This window comes from Leuresthes tenuis, unplaced genomic scaffold (genome assembly GCF_036924035.1).
Source record: "Leuresthes tenuis unplaced genomic scaffold, fLeuTen1.0.hap1 SCAF_22, whole genome shotgun sequence".
NCBI classification, from domain to species: Eukaryota; Metazoa; Chordata; class Actinopteri; order Atheriniformes; family Atherinopsidae; genus Leuresthes; species Leuresthes tenuis.
Genome location: NW_027325376.1, coordinates 12,213,538 through 12,224,724, shown reverse-complemented (window position 1 = coordinate 12,224,724; position 11,187 = coordinate 12,213,538).

The window sequence follows — 11,187 nt, the reverse complement described above, 5'->3', positions numbered from 1 at the left end:
TGACATAAACCGATTGTCAACCGTCACAGCACGAACTGAGAGGGAAGCAAAACTACTGTTTTCTTTGTAGTGGCATTTGAAAAAGCCATCAGACAGTATTTTTAACCTGGGGTTTATCTGATCAAATTAGTGCTGCATTGAACTCCACATCTAGCTGCAAGAGGCAGCTTTTTTTTTTTACTGCTTTCATTCTCGGTAGAGAGAATTGTATTAAATATTGTTAATCCCAGTCCATGCGTCTTCCAGCCGGTTACTTTCATCTGCATGTCTCCCAGTCCTACCCCCTTGCTTGTGCATTTTGGATAGTCGCTGGAGAAAAGTCACAGTAAAGATGCTGGGTTTCAAAGTCACTTATGTACAATGATATCACCGTGAGCTTCTCTTCTAATTAGAAGCAGTGCGCTAAAGTGGAGGGGTGGTTTGTGGAAAACAATTTTTCTCAAGTGCTGTAAAGTATAATGAAGTTCATTTGCGAACAGGTGAAATGTCTCCCTTCAGACTCACTGAGCTCATTTTTTCATCTCGATTATCACAGTCCTGTAGCAACAGAGCTGCTGGAGAGAAAGAAACACTGTCGAAGGGCATAAGATAGAAAATAGAAAGCAGTGGGGTGGTTTGTGGGGATCATATAGAAGGCCACAAAACAATGAAATATTTCTTGCTTTATGAGAACTGCTTAGATTAGGAAAAATAATTAAAGTGGTAGATATAACAGAGAGTGGCACAGATTTTCCAGTCTCCACTGCTATGTGTGTGTGTGAGTGTGTGTGTGCGCCCTTGAAGTTTTTGCTGTTGAATTGAATCCAGTAAACAAAGACAATGACCTTCCCAAACTAAAATTGTGAAAGGCGAGAACAACCAGACCATGCACTCTGATGTAGTCTCCATTGAGTCATCAGTCAATACATTTATGGAGAGATTTATAAAGATTTATAGACTAGGTTTCTCTCTAGCCCTATTAGCAGATGAATGGAAAGGCAAATTTAAAGAATTCAAGTGGGCATCCACTGTTGGAGCGTGACTTTGGTCCTCTTGCTATCTTTTTTTTTTTTTTTTTTTTAAAACAGACTTCCCTCATATCAAGAACAGAAAAGAAAAGAAAAAAAAAAACCTTTGTACGCTCATTTACCAAACTGTTGCACCTCTTGTCACCTTCTGTGTAAAATTCTTTGTTCTAGCTCCTGTCTGTGTAAGGTCACCATCCTGAAAGGCGCCGTCTGCTCCGACTGGTCAGATGATTGGTAGAAAATGGTGGCAGGACGGACACATATTCTTTTAGAAGTGTGTGACACACCGTTCAATATTTTTATGTGTGTCATTCTGTGTCAAATCTATTTGGCCCTTTTTGAACTGTTTCGATAATCCGCTAACGTCTGGCTGTTGTGTGCTGTGGGAAAGGGCTTAAATGGCAATCAATCCAGTGACAAATGACTCGGCAGTAGTCAAGGGTATTTATTGGCACAGGCTTCGATAGGCAATGTACACAACACCTGGGTGCAGACGTAGCCCACAGCAGAATTTATTACGCAAAACATGTTCATTCTCTTGCTCATGATGACGTTCAGCTGCCTTATGTTGCTGCATGATACACACTCTGAAATAGTTACGGTTAGGAGTTTTAAAAAAAACATACATGGTTAAGTTGAGATGTTCCTAAATACATCGTTTGGGGTAGAAAAATGTACATGGTTAGGGCTTAAATGTTTTAACCTCTTCCCATTCTGAGAAAGTGACATCCTCCATATACCCTGACTCAGATTAGAGCTGTTATAGAACCACATGATGTAAATGCTTGATTTTGGTCCCTTTTTTTTGTTCGTTTTAAAAGGTATCTTTAGGATTTGCTGAGTGGTGGAGAGGAGGAAGATGAGCCTCAAAACTTCCCCTGTGCTTGATTTAGTTTTTTTCAGTAGTAAAGAAATGTGTGTTTTTCTGAATTTATGTGTTGTAGAGGAAAAGTCCATGACCAACACTCGGCCCCCGGCTATGGGACTTTAGTACTTGCTGCTTTTCCAGGAGGCTGTACCCCAGAGTTTAAACCAGCGAGACATACAAAATCACGACATAAAGGATAGCCTGTAGCCTTCTCTCTTAGGATGCTTGAATTATTGAGGAAAACCCAGTTCTTCCATATTACAGTCAAATGCACATCACATTGAGCTAAACACATCACACATCGAATAACTGTTATCACGGCGAGTGATTTTCTGTATGTACGGATGATCTGAGGAACACTCAATACATGTATTAAATACAATCCCCAGAAAGTTCTGATGTTCCCCCATATGGGTAGTGAAGGAATGGGACATTTTTCAAGGGATCAAAGGGGGAACCTTTCGCTAGAGGTCCGATTTACATCCCATTCCAAACATTTCGTCACGACCAAACAAGTTGTTGTTGTAGACATCAGTAAATCCCTGCCAGGCTGAGAACGTTGTAAGAGCAGACGTTGCAAATGTCTCATGGAAATCCAGGGAGCGTCCCTTGTTCGCTGGGTTATGGATGAAAATAGACTGTTTTGTTGGGAAAATCTCTAAGAGTTTGAGATGAGTTTCCTCCATTTTGTTTTGATCATTTCTGATGTCAACTGTGTCCACTGTATCTTAAAATGTGTCATATCAGTCAAAAGGCAAGAATCTATACACATTTGTGTATAAAGCGAAACCCAAAATGGTAATATTCATGTACATATTGCACATTTTCTTGTGAGACTGAGCTGGTGCATGCTAAGTTTCTGTGAGGGTGGGTTCTCATATGCTCATATGCTCTGAAACTGAAAGCCAGACACTCACAGGCAAAAATAAACTAATTTTACCTGTGTGCAAGACTGCTGGTTGCTTTTTCCTCACTCCCGCCGGGTAGGTTGATTTACTTATCTTTTTTTTTTTTTTTTGGTTCAGTCAAAGTAATGAATTAGTCCGATAATTTCAGAAGTCATTAACTGAAATGATGGTCCAACAGTCTGCAGGATGCAGTGTAATGCCGTGCATTAATGTTGCTGTAGCTTACAGACTTGTTTCCCAGAAGGTAGTAGTAGTTAATATCTTAATATCCCTCTGTTTCTGTGTGTGTTGGGTATGGAGGATAAACATGCCGCCACTGGTAAACGGAAAGTAGCCCAGATTGTTTTAGTTGGTGTTTATGGTTTTTAAGTGCGGGCGAGTTATACATAGAAACCACTTAGATTTTAACAAGATGGTAGCTATGACTTCACCAGCTGAGAAATGAATGAATTAATAATCCAAGTTCCAAGGTATATGTGAGAAGTGCAAGGTGAGAAGGCAGCCTACATGTCAGAGAGAGGGCGTTCTTGCTTGCGAACACTCGACACCCTAATGCAAGATTTTGTCTTCCTGTTTTTGCTTCTGGTGAGGATTGTATAAATTATATAGATGAGCGAATGTGTTGTAAGAGTTCATTTAGTGGACACAGACCAGGGTTTGTCTTCCTAAACAGCAGGACCTTTATGTTGCAGCCAAAAATGTGCTTTCACTTTGTGTTGCATGATGCTGCCACATTGTTCATTTTTAACTAGTATGTGTGAGTTAGTGAGCAACAAATGGAAAAAATCTTTCCAGAGTGCTTTGAGGGGGGAGTGGGAACTCTTGCCAATTCCGTCCGTTGACATGATGTTGCACTTTAAGCAGTCACCCGTGTTGCCTTCCATGTCCATTGACCTCCTGTGGTTTTTCACTACACTTTCCTCTTAAAAGCAGCTAAGCCCGAAGCATTAACAGGTTGTGGAAAGTGATCAGTGTATTGAAAACATGTTGCCCAACATGAGAACACAAGTCCCCAAGTCCAGGCTTTTGTAATGAAAGCCAGATTATCTTGAATTGTTATCAGCTGAGACTCTGGAGCGAAGTGCATTATGGTTATCTATGAGGAAGTCTATTTATATTTGAAGTGATTTATTTTGACTGGATATCAGATAAGACGTTGGTTCAGAAAAGTCGGGCAGAGCTACAAAGAGAGTTTAGAGCAGTTAAGATATCCTTCCTGTTTTCCAAAAGCACTGTGACTTCTGTTTTTCTGTAACTGAAGCAAAGTCTTTATAGAGTTAACTTTTTTCATGTCCTCTCCTCTTTTCCTGCAAGGAGAAGTTAGCTCATTTAGAAATTCAGAATGGTCCACAGAATTGTTCAAAGGTTTTCCAACTTTATAATAAAGAAAAATACATGAATATGTGAAAAAAATGTGATTCACAATTGCCTTTTGGCATTTTTTCTAAACTAGGCCACATACAAGTTGTGATCATATCTAAATGTTATGTACAAATCCATTATTGGAGGATTGATTTTGACTTTTAGTGCTTTATACTCCTTACCCAATGAGAAAGCTGGCTTCAGCTGATACATATGCTATCAAAAAGAGTTGGGCTAAAAGAGACTGAGCATGTAAGTCACCTCACTATTTTTTCCATTGTGTCGCTCCTTTTTTAAAATGTCCTTTGTCTCCACAGGACACCTACTTTCCCTTTCTCATTGCTTTCCCCTGGTCAGTTTCTTCCCAGTGTGTGCCATACAGTCACTTTCTTCCTCTTTGGTCTCTCTGACCTTTCACTTCCTCCCGCTCTTCAGCTTCATTGCTCTGGCTTCATTCAGCTGCCAGTTCACAGTGTAGCCACAGCGTGACATTCAGGGACAATTGAATTGTGGCACTTATAGATTGCGGCTGCAGAATTTCAGAGTGACGTGTTTGTCTGATGGCAGAGTCATCTGTTTGTTCACATTTGCCAGTAATCAATAACACTCTTTGTTTCTTTGTTCGTCCATTTACTCATCCATTATGGTTAGAATGACTTTTATGAGTAAAACTTAAATCAGATTAAATAAAAGCAATGCGTACACAGAATTAAAGTTGATACTTAAATCTGTTATAGAGTGCAAAGATGGCAGGAGAATGAAACAAGGGTAAAAACTGTGTACAGTTAAATAGGAGTCAAATGACTAAATGATATGTTACATTTCATCATACTCTATTTATTTCTTAATCCTATGAGTTTATAAATTCTCCAGGTAGTTCTTCTTTTGTGTAGATAAAATTGAGAATACTTACAGTCAGGTGAAAAATAGAAGTGCACCCTCCTTCATTACCAAGGTTCTATGTATTCAGACATATTGTAAAGCTCCATTAGACCTCAACAGGTCCTAAAATGATGTTGATAGATCCTAAAAGATGAACAACAACAACACGTATTAAACATATTAAACTGTCATTATTTAACTAGATCTATGCAAAAGGCAGAAGCAGTGTGTGAAAAAGTCCACTGTTGCAGCTTCCATAGAAATTAAGAGTAAGTGGCAGCCAGGTGCTGCTAATCAAAAGCATTTGATTAATTGATCATCAGCAGTGTGAGTACCTCTAGAAAGGCAAGTGTTTTGACACTTTGGTGGTCTGGAGCATTCAGGTGGGTGTTAACACAATGCCAAATAGGGGAAGACATCAGTACTGATCTTAGAGAAGCAGCTGTTGCTTAATCTTCAAATGTTGCACATGATTAAGGATTAGTCCCATAAACTAGGATAAAACTGTCTTGTGCATGAGGTTTAAGACAGGATCAAAAATGTGAGGGAAGTTTAAAGCTGCAGTGCGTAACTTTTACGTGTCTATAAATATCTGTTTCACCCAAGCCACTACAAGAGGAGATGATACAACGCTGATTAAACCGTTCGACTCCTCTAACACCTGTTATTTTTTTTCAGTGTTTGTCCTTTTTGTATTATGTGTCGCGGTGCGACGTTCCCGCGCTGGCGCACAGGAAATGACGCGTTCCACTCGGTTTTACCTGACAACGAGAGGGGAGGGGGTAGGAGAGCGCTGCGGGAAGCAACATGTCGGAGAACCCGAAGAAGCGACCAAGAGGTTCAGAAGTGGCTCGCACTGAAAAGAAAAGGCATTCCCGTTCAACAGAAGGTCTGTTGGCGAGGAGAGAGAGAGTGACAAAAGGAGAAGACTAACCAAAATTTGCATAGGCGCCGCTTCTCCTCGACGGAGAGCCCTGAAGGAGGAGCTTGAACTGAGGTCCGACACCGATGTTGCCTGCTACTGCTGGATAAGTAAGTGACTCTGTTCATTACGAGCAGGGCGTGTTGCTATTGCATGTACTGGATCAAATACTTTGTTTTCTTGGAAATGGTGCTATGAATGTAATGTATTGTTAGCAGCCTGGTGTTCGCCACGTTGTGTAACGTTAGCCTAACAAGCAGGAAGTTACAAGGTGTGTAGCCCTTGTTGCTGTGTGTAACTTACTGCGGAGAGTCTGTGCTGTGACGAGTAAATTTAGTAGCCTACACCTTGTGTAGAAGCTCTGCATACATGTTGCTGATGGCTGCCTGTTGTTCCGGAGCCGTGACACAACGGAGCTGCAGCCGGTGTAAGCTCACACACAGACAACAATAGAGACGTATCGCGTACAGTGGTGAAGGGGTATCGGTGGGCGAAGACATATATGCTAGACGCCGGATTGACCGCTGCTGCTCACGAGAGGGGCGGCCATCTTGATATACTGTCACTCGGAAAATAACCCTGAAAAAGTTCAGGTGTATTCAGGTGTTTAGTAGTTCCATTTTACCCGGGTAGCATTCGAGCTCGTCTTTCAGCTCTTCATTCACCGCATCGTTGTAATAAAGCAGAAATCCTCTTCAAGGGGACAACAGAAGTTAAGCAGTGCAGCTTTTAGTTTGCACTTTGTTTTTGTATTATTTTTTACTAATTGTCCAGGAATTAGCGTAAACCTTTTTCCTCTAAAACAATCTCTTCGTATGTAGGTTGGTAAGTCTGTTCTGTCCAAGAGGGGAAGAAATGCTCTTAAAGTGTAGTCAAACTGGAGTGACTTTTACCCCTCCACTTTTTAAGCTGTATGTTGGTTACCCTCTGCTTCATATCAAATGTTAAAGGAATTTCAATATTGCGCTCACAGAATATCCAAATAAATATAATTTTGGTTTAATATAGCATTGCGATGAGCTTGTTGTGAATTTAAAATGACAACATGATGATGATGACATACCATTTAATTGTAGATGCCATGTGATCATCACCATGAATCCCCAGGATATGTGGTGTGGGTCAGCCTTCATATTTAAGGACATGTGGCGTTGCTGAAGCTTTTCAGTTCATAGCAGGCTCAGGAAATATAAATGAAATAATAAAAGAATACGGATCATGATTGATGTCAGCGTTCTTAATATATTGCTCACGATTGGTCAGAACTGTATCTGCTGTTTTGTAGAAACATTAATAAAAATGGGGAAAAGATCAACTAAAGAGAGGCTGGCCTGACAGAAAGGTCAGCATGTAAGGAGTTAGAATGAAAGTAAGAGAGAGTGAAAAGACAAATGTGAGGGGCGGCGCAGGGGGAGGGAAAGGAGACAAAAGACATGATGGGGGAAATGTGGACCGGCCGAAGATTAAGAGTTTTCTGGTGATTACAACAATGCCAGCAGAGGCCAGAGACGAATAGGAAAGGGAGAGGTGGGGGGGGGGGATTCATTTTGATTAATTGTGGACACACTGTTAAATGGCACCATATAAAACAGTAACAGACATAAAAGTTGGTAAATTTTGACACAAAATGAAAATGCACAAAAAGTCACAAGCTGAGTTTTCAAAGTGTTGACCTTTACTGGGTTTGTAGAAGTGCACTGTGTGAAGGTGGAAACCTGACGGGAGCAGTGAGTAATTTCCACTGCAGCAATGCTGACGGATGGACTGAAGGAACCTTATTTCACCCTATAAATTTTTTATTCCTAGTTCCTCCAAACTATTAGCTACTTCCCCTTTGTTCCTCTCCTCTGTCTTCACACCTTTCTTTCACCTCAGTCAACCTTTTCTAAGCTCTCTACTGGGACCAAATTTAGAACAGCTTTGCTTTTGTTCCTTGTCAGCGTTTTCATGAAGTTACTGAAACCAAGCTTTGCCAGTTCCAGCCTGAACCTGGGTCTGTACAAACAAACCCTGGCAGGGCTGGAGTGGGACCAAACCTCGGAGTTTCGCTTCCAAGACAACCCAACTTCTTCCAGTTTTAGGGAAATTGGATGAGTTGATCAGTATCTCTGTTATCATCCTGCAGTTTTATTTTAAGTTGTTAAAATGGTAACTTATATCCATTTGCATAAATTTGTCTAAAACCCGTTTCGGTCCAAAATTATTCCAGTGCTGGTTAATGGCTGTTACTGAACAACGGATGAAACAACCTATTGTTTATTGAGAATATGTTAAGATTGCAATGAAGCGCGTGAAAGTTTTACAAATTTATAGTTTTAGTTTTTTTATAGTAATGAAACTACTAGAGCTAGACTATCCTACTCTGATAAAGTTGATAGTCTGTTGTCCTTTAAAACTAGCATGTTAACATCAGAGACCTCTGAACATTTACTTTTCATGTAGATTCCATCAGTATGACTTGTTTGTAACTTACTGCTAAAGTCAGTCAATTTTCGGGGTCATTATCCGGGGTCGTTTTGGAGTCAGATTGTACGGCAGCCATCCAATCCATTGTGATCCTGCGGCACTGACAGGTAAAGTGTTTGTCACACAGAACAAGTCCTCCCATTACACCACAGCAGTAACTGCACCCTAATGCAATAAATGTGTAAAAACAAGCTGTAAAACCATGGAAATAAAGTTCACAGCTTCCTCAGATTCTGAGGTGAAGCGTAAACTGCTTTTCACCATGAATGAATGCAAAACAAGCCAATGGAGATTGATTGCGATAAATATGATTTGTTACACAACACCAGCTGGAAACGACTGTCTTCATACATCAATTTAACAATCATGTAGACATGCTGCTTTCTTAAGAAGATGACTAAACCTTAACTCAAGAAAAATAGAAGGAATTTTTTAGCAAATATTGTATGAACACAAATAACACGGAATTATTCATTGCTACATCTAATAGGCTTGGCTCTGCAGTGCAGAGATGACAACACCGGGAGCACAAACCTCTGCTGTCTGCCTGTTTCGGAAGTTATTAGCATCTGGTTTTCAGGCTGGTTTTGCTGGTCCGCTTCCTCATCTGGAGCAGTCTACTCCCACACCTGTCTCCACAAACTCATCACTGAAATGAGGTGTTTCTGGAGGAAGGCCCGGGTGGACACTATCACTTGGCACAAATGTAAATATTACCCACTGGAACCAAGACAGCTTTTATATGATCCATGAATTTGTTCAGTTATGTTTTTAAATTTCTGAAGATATTCTTCCTTTTGCCCATTTTCTTCCAATTTCTTTGTCTTCAGATCTGCACGGAGAAGAAGTTTCTGCTCCTCTGGGTCTTCGTCATCCTAAGTGTCCTTTCCACCACATGTCTGACCTATTCACTGTATTCTGATGACATTGTCAGAATACATCCGGCTCAAATGGTGAGAAAGTGGTTCAGGAAGCATGAAACATCTTTACCACACATGGACTGGCCACCACAGAGTCCATACCTTCACCACATTGGGAATCTTTGGGATGTGCTAAAGAAGGCTCTCTGCTGCGGTCCAACTCCGCCATCATCAATACTCGTGAAAAATATATTGCGTCTCTGAACAGAAATAAATGCTGTGACGTTGCTTAAGCTCGTCCAGATGATGCCAGGGTGAATGTGTGCTATTCTCAAAGCTAAAATATGAGTGCAGTGTAAAAACCAGCCACTATGAATAAGGACGAGGACTTCAGATGTTTTCCAACATCCCCAAAATTTTAAGCATTTTCTTTTCTTTCTTCTTGACTGGCGGGAGATTTTTTTTAGGAAAAAAAAAAAAGATTTACTCTGACCATGTAAATTTGTTTTCCACATTGTTATTTCTTGACTTATCAGACAGAATACACTGTGTATATACAGCTTAAAAGATGGTTTACCTGGTTCAGGTTGAGCCAATCTGTAAACATTTCTTTCACCTGACTAACGTCTAATTTATCAGACACGGGGTGCAGTGACAGAAAGCATTACGTCCTGTTGGAGCTGCTCAGTGACACCATCGAGCAATTGTCAAGAGATGAATATTAACAGTGCGACCGGACCAGCAGAATGCATTAACATGAGCAGAAATGCCATCAGTCAGCAGCTTTCATGAAAAGTTGTGCAGTTATGTTGAAGCTTTGAAAGTATTACTGAACTGTTGGGAGAAACTCCTCAACTCTCACTACCTCTGCTGTGCAGTAATGCATCAAATGGCTGGTAAGTTATGTTCCTTTCAACTGTCTAGAGGATCTGTACTGATCTCAGGTCACTCTCTTCATATTTATCTTACATTAAGTGTTTTAACCAACCCTTATTACACCCTTTCACATGAGAGAAGCCTGTTTAACTGTTACCTGCTCAGTGACTTCTCATTACTTACAACTAAACTAAATGTTCCCGTGAAAAATGAATTACCTGACATGGAAACAGGCTGCCCATATTGGATAAGTGCTGAACCTACAGCTGCGGGTTAATCCTGTCGGTTTCAGGGTAAAGTCAAGGCATCGTCAGATAAACATCTGGTTTGTTACCCGTTTTGCTGATAGGCCGATTGCAGTCAAGGAGCTGAGTACTGATATCAGTGTTAGGCTGACATATCTGTGCACCCCTAATTGTTATTAAAACGTGTTCTGCTTTGAAAAAGCGTTTACAAATGCATTAGCGTTGTACAAAATAAATCACTTTTCTGAACACTACGCAGTATGCGGCACATACTGCAGTACGTCCTGCGCACTGCTTATTATGTGAAGGTTGTTGTTTTGATGTCAATGCTGATGCTTTTACATGTTTCAGCGTTAATGCTTTGGTCAACCCTTTTTAGGCCTGAAGTATTTCATTCAGTCATTAAACATCTACTGAGGGTGTTTCAAGCATCTGGTAATCCTTAGTCACTGAGTAAAAGAAAAAAACTAGGACAGTGCTCCAGAGCTGTATGGCCCACACAACTTTCACCTCTCCATCCACCTTCACTCGGTCACTTTGAGACTTTGTTATGAGGTTTGCAGGATATTATAGTTTTACTCCTTTGGAATATTCTGCACCTCTTGTATATGTAAAGCTGAGGTGAAGACAGATGTGAGGGTGTATGTTTGAGAAAGGCAGCGTGTTTGTGTTCGTGTCGTCATTATGCTTTTCCGGCGACTGAAAAGTTTTGCTTTCTTATCATTCTGATTCTTTTTTTTTTTTTTTGATTATGAAAACATTCCCCTGCTGTGTGTATGTATTATGTTTGT